Genomic DNA, 12,649 nt, shown 5'->3' on the forward strand with positions numbered 1-12,649 from the left:
TAATCTCTCTGACCTACGTCATCTTCGCTCACAATATTAATATCCTCTACTACCGAGACGACACACTTTCCTTCTCAGAGAAGACAGCCAACACAAGAAACAAATTCCCTGCCTTCAAGACCCTACGTCACTACTGGATGAAAGCCAACTGTCTCATGCTTGAGGCTCCCAATACACAAACAAGCTCAATTCAAACTCCTTACATACACAACTCAGGCCCCACATACCTGAACAGTCACATCTCCTTCCACCAACTACCCAGACACCTCTGCTCCGCAGGACTCCAACTTGCATATGTCTCACACATACACGGAAGCAGATCAGGAGGAGAAGCATTCTGTTACATTGCTCCCAAAGCGTGAAATTACCTCTCACTCCACATCAGAGCCTCCTAATTTCTTCTTGAATTGTAAAAGATGCTGAAGACCTGGCTTTTCAATTAACCAACCTACCATATGCAGGGCTAGGCACACACACCTACTCAGCTCCAGAATACCATCCAAGGTGATAGTTTGTGTTAGACCAGGCATCTTTTGGTGTGGTGTCCCCTGACTTTGTGCTTTCTGACCTCCTGTTTTGACTTTGTGCTGAACATTTTTGCTGCCTTTAGGACTCTGCACACGTTACCACTGCTATCCAGTGCTAAAGTGAATGTGCTTTGTGTCTAAAACATGGTGACATTTGCTTCTTCATGATTGGCATATTTGAATTACTAGTAAGTCTCTAGTAAAGTGCACCATGTGTACCCAGGGCCTATAAATAAAATGCTACTAGTGGGCCTGCAAACAAACACAAATGATGGACGGAATGTAGAACCAATCAAACATTCACCCCCAGTCACAGATCTGGGTTTAATCCATCAATTATTTTGCTCACCAAGCCACCCCAGTTTGGACCCAGCCATATGCAAATCAGTCTTGACCCTGTTCCCCATGGGAACAGTCCAGCCCAAACTGCCAGGCCAGATCCTCCCTTGACCAGAAACAAGCATCCTCGGACCAGTTTCAGGGTATCACCCTTCATCAGCCAGGCTAGCTTGAATCCAGTGGTATAGTGAGCCTGGGACCCACATCTGGGCATACCCGGCGCACTTATTTAGTCAAAAGCAAACAAACACAAATGATGGAAGGAATGCAAAACCAATCAAACATTCACCCCCAGTCACAGATCTGGGTTTTTCCATCAATTCTTTTGCTCACCATGCCACCCCAGTTTGGACCCAGTCATATGCAAATCAGTCTTAGTGGGCCTGCAGCACCAGTTGTGCCACCCACTATGGTAGCCTGTCAAACATGTCTCAGGCCTGCCATTGCTGAGACTATGTGTGCAGTTTAAAGTGCCATTTCGACTTGGCAAGTGTACCTGGTTTCCAGGACCAAGCCTTCCTTTTTATTACATGTAAGTTACCCCTAAGGTAGACCATACTTAGACACCAAGAGAAGGGTGCAATGTATTTAAAATGTTGGACATGTGCTTTTAGGTTTAACATGTTCAGGTAGGGAAAAAGTCTTTAATTTGTTTCTTACTATTGCAAGTACTATCTCTCCTATAAGTTAAAGTTTGGGGTTACCTTGGAACATCTTTTAAATGTAATTTCCAATTGGTAAAATATAGAAAAATTTAGTTTGGTGTCTCTGGACTCACAATTTAAAAATACATGTTTTGGTAAAGTTGTTTTTTTAATTGTATGTCTGAAAATGCCACTTTTAGAAAGATGGCATTTTCTTACTTTAATCATTCTTTTCCTTAGCTTGTCTCTGAATACACGTCTGGGTTTAGGTGACAGCTATATTTGTGAATTCCCTCCAGACACCCACAAACAGGACGAACTGGGTGTGAAAGGAAATACATCTGCATACTGATAGTTGTCCTAGGCAGGGAGAGGGAGAGGCAGTTTCCACTTACATCTGTATTGGCTGTGTCCTGCCCTCACCCAAAGGGCTGATTACCTCCTAATAGTAGTCTGCAGCCAGGGCTGGGTTGAAAGGAAAACTGGTTCACTTCAGGGAATTCTTTTGAAGTTATCCCTACATCAAAGAACATTTTGGTACAAGTACTGGGCCTCTGACACAATATATTCAGAACACTTTTGGACTGAGGACATTCTACCTGGAAGAAGGACCACTGTGCTGTCAGGAGGAATTGCCACTTTGCTGTGTGCTCTGCTGTGCTGGCCTGTTGTCTGCTACCTCTTGCCTGGGAGTGAGATGACTTGATCTAACTCTCTACATCCTGCAATCTAAGATTTCTCCAAGGGCATGGCTGAGCTTTTCTCCTGTTTCTGAAGTTTCAGGTACATCAAAACTACACCTGCATCTTGCTACTGCCACTTGGCCTCCTCTCCTGTGAGCCCTGCTCTTGCAAGTGGTGCCAAATCCAGTCCTGGTCCCTTGGGGGTGGGTGTGTGGTGCTGCAACCCAAGAACTGATACAACAACACCAACACATCACTTGGAACAGATGCACCCTACTGCAGAAACACCGCTTTGCTGCTGCTTGTACTGAAGCTGCGGACACCGGTAGCCGACTGCACGATGCAACTACCCCGACTTAAAACACAGCCCCAGCATGGCCAATGCAGCACCTAAGCATTGGAACGAGTACTCATCGCTTCTGGGCATCGATGCATCAATGATGTTGCCCCATCAGGAATTTATTTACGCATCAACTGCCAGAGTGATGCACTTGTTCCCCTGGATCAACGCATCATCATCAAGCATCAACACAACAAAGGTACTGTCAGAGGGTATGTGATACTCCTGTACCCAGCCTGAGCTTTATCGTGGTCGGACTGCACTTTTGGATTTGCCCTAGTCCAGTGCGACCTGATACCTTCGGTCGGAGCTTTTGTGTTGTGTATGTTGGATTCTTGTCGATTTGGGCTTGTTTGACTCAGATAAATATTGGCTTTTGTTCTAAACTGGTGTGAAGTCCTTATGTGGTGTTTTCACTGTGTTACTGTGTGTGTGTGTGCACAAATACGTTACACATTGCCTCTTTAGTTTAGCCTGACTGATCTGTGCCAAACTACCAGAAGGCGAGCACAGGTAATTTTTTACTGTGTATCTTACTTGCTTTGACTTGGATTTTAGTCCCTACTTAAACAGAGTGCAAACCTCTGCCAACTAGATACCCAATTTCTAACTGTCTGCTTTACAAATACACATAACATAACGTAATGATTATGTTTGAAATCCACCCCAGACACAAATATAGGTCTAGATGAGGTGCTCTTCCTTACCAATACGTCACATGGCACTGAAATACCCAGCACCCAAATGATGTGCAAGAGGTGACTTTTGGAAAATGTAGCTATTGTGTGTGCTTCCAGGAAAGCAACATGCACGTCAGTGAAGCAGCCCCTGACATCACCGACAGTCTAAAGAGTGATAGAGTGCCAGTGGTGTCTGTTGGAGAAAAGGTATGCTGTGTGGTGAGGTGAGTGAAGAGCCACGTGGCAGCATTCAATGGCACCAAGCACACAAGGGAAATGGGCAAAAACGTACAGTTCCTTTTCCACTCTTTACCTTCCCACTGGTGACTGTGAGATAGTACTAGAATGGTGCAATCTTCTATTGATACATCTTAATACCTGATAGAAGCATTTGGACTTGCTTGCCTGTCAAGGGAAACCCCTTAGAAAGATCCAATTGCCATGAAATGGTATGCAGCCAGCATTTGGACATAGACTAGGATAGCCTAGGAGTGCAATAAAGGTAAATTCAGCTGCTGTTGCTAGTCAGAAACCACGTCCATGATCATATCAGGTGAGAGGTGGCATCTAGCAATGCAAGCTTTACTGGGCAGACCAAAGACGTTGATCTTTTGCCTGTAACCCTTCTCTCACCTGCTCCTCAAATTATTCCTCCTCAACAGAAGGGGCACATCTACAGAGACAGTCTCTGACATAGTGGAGGCAGAAAAAGAGGGGTTTTTATGTTTGCTATTGGGCAGAAGAATATACATAAATAATCAGCCGATCTGCATTCTGTATGCAGAAGTATACATTACAGCAAATAACACTACTTGACACATATCATTACGGGGTATAAAGGACAAAGAGAGTCTGAATTAATCTTAGATATCAGTGACCCCCATTTTTGTATAAAGTCTTCTTCCTTGTCCGTTTTTGAGCTAGTTGTATGGACGCTTCTATTTCATACAGGTGATACATTAAATCCCGACTTTTTCGATGCTAGGCGTCAAGGAATAATCTGTTCTAGGGCAATATATAATCTAGTCACTGCCGCTGCATTTACAATAAAATGAGTGGAACATTGTGTTGATTCATCGCGTAAAGCAAATATATAACAATGTTAGTGGTTAAAGATGTATCTAACTATAGTAGGTCTGAAACAGTGCTGCTTAATGTAGTCCACAATTCGGTCGGACACCTACATTGTACAAACAGATATATTTCATCAGCATCTTCTGTGTTGCACTTTAAGCATTTGAAATCTTCATAACAGTTCTTTTACACCGTTTCTGTGGAGTGCAGTACATCAAACTCAGAATCATAAATTGTTGTAAGCAAAGATTGGCTGACCTAAATGATCCAAACCCCATCAGTGATTTTACAACATCAGTCGTACTAAATTAGTGGCCAAGCTTAAATGACCTCTTTGGGGGACATTTTCTAAGTCATCATTGGTGAAGCAAATGAAGATATTATAAACTTGAATCTTAGCTTCACTGTGACTGTTGCACACTAATTCCAATAATTCATTTTTATTCATGCAAATATTAGCTATATTTTTTAGACAATAATCGAATACCTGTATTTATTTTTTCAAAAAATGTGTTTTGATGAATTTCATTCATTTTGTAGAGCAGAAAAAGAGGGTAACGCACATTACAAAATAACTGCCCTACTGTGGTTAAAACTTTCTTGATACCTCAGAACGATTCAAATTATTACAATAGAGTGCAACATGGAATAATGGGGTCAATTCTTATGGCAACACATCTAGAATTGGTTACTCTGTCCTCTCTGATAAGCCCTTCCTGCTTGGTATTTTCTCTGTGTTTAATTTATATCCAGACGTTTCCCTAAAATTCCTTGCCTCATGTTCTATCTCACTCATCGATACTTTTATATTATACAAGTAAACGCCAAAATCTTACCAATAGATCTTCAAACTAATTGTGTTAAGAGTGATTGGAGCAATGTTAATATTTCTCTTAAGAGCTTGTAACTATGGCTCTAGGTATATTGCAAACTACAATGGGGGCAGAGGATACCTCTGTCATGTTTCCAGTGTGATAGTAAAAGTTTTGGACTTTGTACCTATCATGACCGGACCGGCTGTTGATTGTACATATAGAGCCCGCACTCTTTTAAATAATCTATTGCCAAAACCCCTCTTCTACATAACCAGTCATAAATACTGCCACGAAACATGATCAGCAGTCTTTTCAGCTTCAAGCCTGATCATACAATTATGCTTATTTAAGATTTGGGCAGCGTGAAACATGGTAATAGCATTGCTTATATGATTGCTGTATCATGTTTTGGGATAAAGCATTTTAGTTCACAACTGACCAACAGTCCCCTAGCGGCTAATATTTTAGTATATATTTTGCCATCTGCATTGAATAAAGATATCGGATAGTAAGACCAACACTCATCAGCTTGTTTGTCTTTTTTTTAAACTGCTATTGATGTCATTACAAGAGGTAGGTACATTAGAGCCACTTCCCATTCCCAGTGCTATGAATAGCATTATCAGGCCATCAATGAAACTCTGTTAAAGGACAAGAGGGGTGACGTCTAGATCCGCTGCTTGTCGCTGGGGAGTGCAGAAAGGTCCTCCCTGATGTCAGAAAGATGTCAGAAACAGTAATTCTCCTGTCTAACATCTCGTTGTCTGCTTGGTGTAAATGTGCCAGCTCTACGTTATTCAAATTTGTAGAGATACAAAGGCGTCTAATTGTGTATCAGCAGTGATAAAATTCTTGAACTATGTGTAGTACGTCAGGGAGACTCCTATACATTTTGCGGCTTGAATTATTGGTTTTATTAATGACCACGGCGCTGCTGCATTCCCTCAATTTACAGGCCACCATGCTTCCCTCTGATTCCCTTTATTTCAGAACCAGGCCTACCTAGCAAAAAAAGCAGCAGCGGGGTTTTCCCGCACATTTCAATTGGGATGCCTTTATATCCCTCATTTGTGGCAATTACTGTTTTGAATAGAGGTGGCATGTAGAACTTTGATTGACCATAGTTAAGTGTATTGCTAGTTATCGCTAAATGTGCCTGCTTACTTGCTGCTACATAGAGAATAGTATATCACAAATGTATGCCTTCAATATATCTCATACTGTGATTATGGAAACACTGAGTAAGTTATTTAAAAGAAAATATAGTATAGTTTCTAGCATATATCTATAATAAAAATTATCTTGAAGAGTGTATGATCAAATGTTCACCCAGTTTCATTGGTACATCCATCTAAATTCATATAAAAAGAGGATTATGGTCAGAAATTATCATAAGGCAGATTTCCATAGTAGATTGGGCCACTGACCCAGCTGTGAAGAAGATGATATTAATTCTAGAATAATGGTGAAGGACATGTGAGTAAAAAGTAAAGCCATTCTATTTTCCTTCTTATCTCTGAGACTGTGCACGGTAACTAATTGTCGCAGGGCAGTTCACACTCTAACCATTCCAGTAGTTGTTATCCTATTAGAGAAGAGAAATTTAAAATCCACAACACAGTTGAAATCCCCAAGCATAACTAAGTCACCATACCACCCAGAAAGCTTGTTAAATATCTGTAGATGCTCTGTATTAGCACTACACACAGTGAATATCACAAATATATGGGATCTAGCCTTAATTTGGATTAGATACCAGCTCCCTTTCTTATCAGCTAGTTATTTTAGAAAACATGTGTTAATCCGCTTTTTGCTAAGAATTGCAATACCCCTTGTAGACAGCTGTTGGGAGATGCATACTAATAGCTGATATCCGATTTGTTTGTATACATATTCATGTTTATATGCAAATGGATTTCAAGGGTACACACTATCGCAGCGCTACATGCTGCAAATGTTACAGATGCTAGATCAGGTCTTTGTACATGTGTGTTTAAGCATACCTGACCACCGTCAGCCTCACTGGTTCCTGTAAGTAAACCTGAGCTGGAAGCTCCTGCATTAGTTTAATACACTTTCGGAGTTCCCACCTATGTTCTATGTGGAATGACAGAAATCAGAACCTGATCTCACAAAGCGTTTTACTTTGCCTACTGAGACAGGGGCAGAAGGTTTGGCTCTGGTAAAAACCAGGTGATGAAATTACCTACCTTTATCAAAAGGGGTGGGGATGCAGTGCATGCCTTCCTTGTGTGACAAGGGAGTCTATGTGGCTGCAGGATTGGAGAGTCCCATTCAATTAAGCCACAAAGGTCTTCTGGAACAGTTAAACTCAATATGAAGGTTTGGGATCTTTCCATTCTCTGCCCTCTTCTATACCAAGAACCAAATGATTGTTCTACTGTTGCCTGCTTTATAAGCCTTTGATCTTCCCCTTCTCATTCGTATTCTGATTTTGCTTGTAAACATCCTGTTGAATCCGAGCAACTGCCTCCTCATTATCTGTTGTTTGCTGCTCCAGCTCTCTAATTTGTTCGACAATTGTTCCCACATCATCTCCAACTGAATGTATGATTTTTGAGCGTTGCCATGATTAAACTTCACCTCGATAGAGTGGGTTTTCATTTCCTCTTTATGCTTTCGAATTGGCTGGAATATTTCGGAAAGGGGCGGCTCAGGGGTCTTGATATTAAGACAGTCACCCACCCCACCCTCAGGTCCTGTCTCTAGCTCCCACCCCTGGCCTGTTACGAAGGCTGACGCTAGGAAATCAAGTAGGGGGACAGAAGGAGCGTTTGGAGACGTCTTGCTTGCTGTGTCTTTCAGTTCTTTACAAGGACAGATGTTCACTGGAGGCAAGGTCCTTTGTTTGCTGTCATTGCCATTTCGGGTTGCTCTAATCCTATGCGTTTTATTTCTGACCCATGGCCTTGGTCACAGTTATTGCAGGAGACAGGTTTCAGCTGCTTCAAACACCGTGAACCTAAAGCCCTTTTCTGTTTACCTGTCTTGGATCATATAGAAAGAGTGGCCTGGGAACCAGAGGCTAGCAAAGTGTTCGATTTTTGACCTTTCTCTTTGCCAATTACCATCAGCCTGATCATTTGGACATTCTGGGCCTGATTACAACTTTGGAGGAGGTTTTAATCCGTCCCAAATGTGACGGATATACCACCAGCCGTATTACGAGTTCCATAGGATATAATGGACTCGTAATACGGCTGGTGGTATATTCGTCACTTTACCGTCACTTTTGGGACGGATTAACACCTCCTCCAAAGTTGTAATCAGGCCCTCTGCCTCTTCCTGTTTCATTCAGATTTACGCCATATATGAGTCAGGTAGGTTTGATTGATCTGTCTTACTGTTGTCATCTATAGAAAAGGGGTCAACCTGGATTATTGTAAATTTACTCATATGCAGGGGTGGCTCCTCCGTTAGGGTGGAGGAGTGTCGTTCCCCCACCCCAATGGCTGAGGCAGCTGCAAAACCTTTACAACAAAATTATAATAAACTGTTTTTATTATTGTTTTCTTGTAAAGAGGCAGGGCCACGGGGGCGACGAGCAGTGAGGGGATTGCACTGTGCACTCCCCTAAGAGCGCATGTGTGTTTGGCATGCACAGGCTCACAGTCTGTCTGGGAGTGCCCTGGCTAGGCGCTCCCAGCCAATCCTAATGCTGTTCTGAGCAGAGTCAGGATTGGCCGCAGGGCAGGCTGGGAGCCTGTGCCTGCTTGCAGCAGAAGAGTTGATGGAGGAGCACATCGGCATGGCATGGTGGAGTGCAGGTAAGTGTTTTTTTCAATTAATTTGATCTTTATTGTTTATTCCCCCATCTTCTCGCTTCCCTCAACCTCCCATGTGGCACCCCCCCTTCCACAAGCCACGACTGCTCATATGGGCATCTTTGACCTGTTTTCATTTTTCCCCACAGTCTTCGCTCCATTATTTGTCCCCACAGAGCCATTTCCCACATTAGAGTAACCATAGCATTGGCACAATTTCTATGTTTGTCTGTCTCCATCTCCACTGTTTTCACCAGTATTGCAACATCGAAACCTGGGGAGGAATTTATTTCTTATTACTTTCTCTTTGCACCCTTTTTTGCAAAGTTGACAGTACGTTTTGCACAGACTCAGTCAGGCACTGGTCTGACACAAAATTAATAGTGGGGATAGTGGAAACAGTGTAGCCACTTATAGCATTGTTTTGAGCACCTGCCAGCTGACATATGAGTGAGCTTGCAACTCATGCTATAACAGAAAGGAATCTCTGTCAGCCTTAATCTCACTGCAACTCCCTTGTGCATCTATTTCAGCTCCTTTGCTCCAACCAGCCAGTGGCGTAGCGTGGGGGTTCAGGGGGGGCGGCTGCACCGGGCGCAACATCTGGGGGGGGGGCGCGCTCGCACTCGCGAGTGCTAAAATCCACGGGTTAGGGGGCGCAAATTACTTGCCTTGCCCCGGGTGCTGACAACCCACGCTACGCCACTGCAACCAGCCATAGGGTGAGTTATGTTGAAGCGGCGCTGTCCGAATGTGCAAATTCTGTGTAGAACGTAGGACTGATTACGACAAGCAGCTCCTACACTCGCAGAGCTTCCAGTCCCACTGGTTCAGAGCATAGAAAACGAGTGATGAGGTGGCTCTGACCCCACTGCTGTTTCTGCTGTCAGTGGAGGAGCTTCCAAGTGCCAATCACAATGACGAGATTAAAATAGAAAGCTGCACCTTCCCTGAGAGCATTTTGCGCGCTTGGTGCACAGTAACGAGCATGGAGGTTAGAGGAGTTGAAGCAGGCCAGTGTGAGGCCCTTCTGCCGGCCCTCACCAAGCTTATTCAGGATCAGTTACGTGCTAGGTACAGGAGCTGTTCAGAGGATAGACATTAGCAGCTAGACCCTAGCCACTGTCTTCTCCCCCACACAGGAAAAGAGGTTTATTGTGAATATTATTTTCTTATGTGGTCAGTCTGGCTTTGATTGGTTGTTGTGACATTTATTTCAGCTGGAGATGGGCGGTGGAGTTAAGAGTATTTACTCATTTGAGTACCAGTTATGTTGCAAGTGTTGTTATCCTTGTTAAGTACATCTCCAGTATTTGTTTCTAAGGGAAAATTCCAGGTCTCCACCTGCAAATATTTCCTGAGGTTGAATCATTAAACAGGTTTTCATTGCAAGATTTCCCTATTGTGAAGATTTGGGTGTACCATATGGTATGGCTGGGAAACCTTACCATGCAGTACACTCACAAATACCATCCTGGGTCTAGTCAGTTATGTTTACTTAACCTTAAGCTCAGCTGTGGCTTTCACCAGTAAGGATGAGCAAAGGGACAATATGTAAACCATTTAACAGCACCAAACAACAGAATAAGAAAGTCACACAACATGAAAGAAACAAGAATTATAAAAATAAAACTTATTGTTAGAAATTTTGAAAGACCTTAATCATCAATATCCATCAGATGGCACCAGAGAAATAGATTTTAGAAATAATAAAAAACTTTTATGTCAACTGCAAAAAAGCATTGGCCAACAAGTATGGAAACTTTTGAAAAGTTTATAAAAGTTAGTTCGACAACTCCAGCCTGAGTTGGGTGGCCAAGTCTGGCAAGATAGAAGTCTAGGAGGCCGGAAAGGATACTTTGGACAGTTACCTGGTCACCAGAGTATTTTCAGAGCAAGTTCCAAATGTTACAGAATCACCGTCATAGACGACAATGGGGTAATCCTGATGCTGAGAGATGCATACTCAAAGGTGCTCAAGGATGCTCCTGATGCTGTGCGGTCCATGAGGCTGAAGTCCATTTGAGTCCTTGGTCCACAGGTGAGTGGGGGCAACTCTGTCCACTCATCTTGGGGTCCCACAAAGTCCTCTGCAAAGCCAATACAGATCTGGGCTTTTGCAACACATCAGTCATGGTGCAAATCTTTGGTGGAGGATCATGTTTCTCTTGGGCGATTAATCTGGTCACAACCAAAGCCCATGGGTGCACCTTTTTGCTATCTCCAAATTGTCCTTTAGGGTGCCTGGCATCCACTAGCAGCCAGCAGCAACAAAACGTCTGCGGTGGCTACCAGAGATGCAACTTGGCCTCTTTCAGATTTAAAGTCCCCAGTGCCATTCTGGGAGGTCAGCCAGCTGACAATGGAGTCTCTCTTTTGGACTGGGGTCGGGAATGAGTGTTCCCCTGAACCAGGCATGTAGAACAGGGTCCAAACTCCACCACTCCACAGTGCAGCAGAAGTAATCGCTCTGGAGTCGCACACTCTGTGCGCTTCCAACAGATGCAAAAATGGTCTTCTTCTCGTCCTCCTTCCAAGACCATCAAATACTGAGGGTCAACATACCAAGGGTCCCATATTCATCCCAGGAAAGAACCCTGAGGGGACAGCACAGGCACTAGCCAATGGGCTACTGGGTCCCCTCCTACCTAGTGATGAGTTTCCTGTGATATGTGGCATCTGGTTATCCCAGAATGCCACATCGTTGCCTTCTTCAAGATAGCATGACCCTTCCTCGGTTTGTGAGGAGCAAGGTAGCCCACCCTAGAGGTGTGGCTACCTGAGAGCAATACGCCCACAGTGAGACTGGTTTGGGTGGGGGTTCTCTTCTCTGGTTGTGTCTCCAAGATCTCTACAGGAACAAAAGGCATTGTGCTCAAAGGTGTTGGGACAGGTGGGCCATCAAAGGCATCTTTCCCTTTGAAGCACATCTCTGGGTCTCTGGGCTAACCCCCTGAATGGCCATACTGGCAGAGGAAGTGACGCCTCGTAGATGCAGCCCTTCCTTTGTTGCTTACCCTGGGAGTCATTCACACGTCTCCTCAGGTAGTCAGGAAGCTGTCTGTGTGTGCATGCTTTTGTGAGGCTACTTGATGACTACCTACCTTCAATAGTGACATTAATTTTGACTTGGGCATCAGGTCGCATTTAATACCACAATAAATTTGATACCCAAGGTGACCCAGTTTGGTAGTCCCATTCAAATGTTTGCCAAGTTGGGATGCCACCCAGTAACTCTGTATTAGTCACTGGGACTACCAACTGTACCTGCAGCAACATGACATTTGGGAAGTTTTGCTTCTAAGACATACTGTAAAACATATATCTTACTTAACAAAATAATGCTCCCTGCCATATGACACCATAGTCCTTCCTTAGGGAAGACTTACATATAATGTTAAGGGATAGGGTGGCGTTGCCATTGATATAAATGGCAAAATCAAACTGGCAGTGAAAACACTGTCCTTCCAGTCCGCACTTTGTTCCTTGTCACACGAATGGTGACACAAACAGTGTTGCAGCCCTGAACACTGTCTTACATGCCCTGGATACCATATACTCTGGACTTATAAATAAACCGGGCCTTGCCAATTTGCGTCATCCAAATCGACATGCAATTTGTATGGGGCTAAAACACTGGCACTGAGGTCTGGTTAGCAGGCCTCAGTTCACTCTCAGAGTCGAAAAAATGGCAGTCCAAAAATGTGGGGGTTAGCATACAAAACAGAGGCATTTCCATACACCTATGGTAAACTACAAGGA

This window comes from Pleurodeles waltl, chromosome 2_2 (genome assembly GCF_031143425.1).
Source record: "Pleurodeles waltl isolate 20211129_DDA chromosome 2_2, aPleWal1.hap1.20221129, whole genome shotgun sequence".
In the NCBI taxonomy this organism is placed as follows: Eukaryota; Metazoa; Chordata; class Amphibia; order Caudata; family Salamandridae; genus Pleurodeles; species Pleurodeles waltl.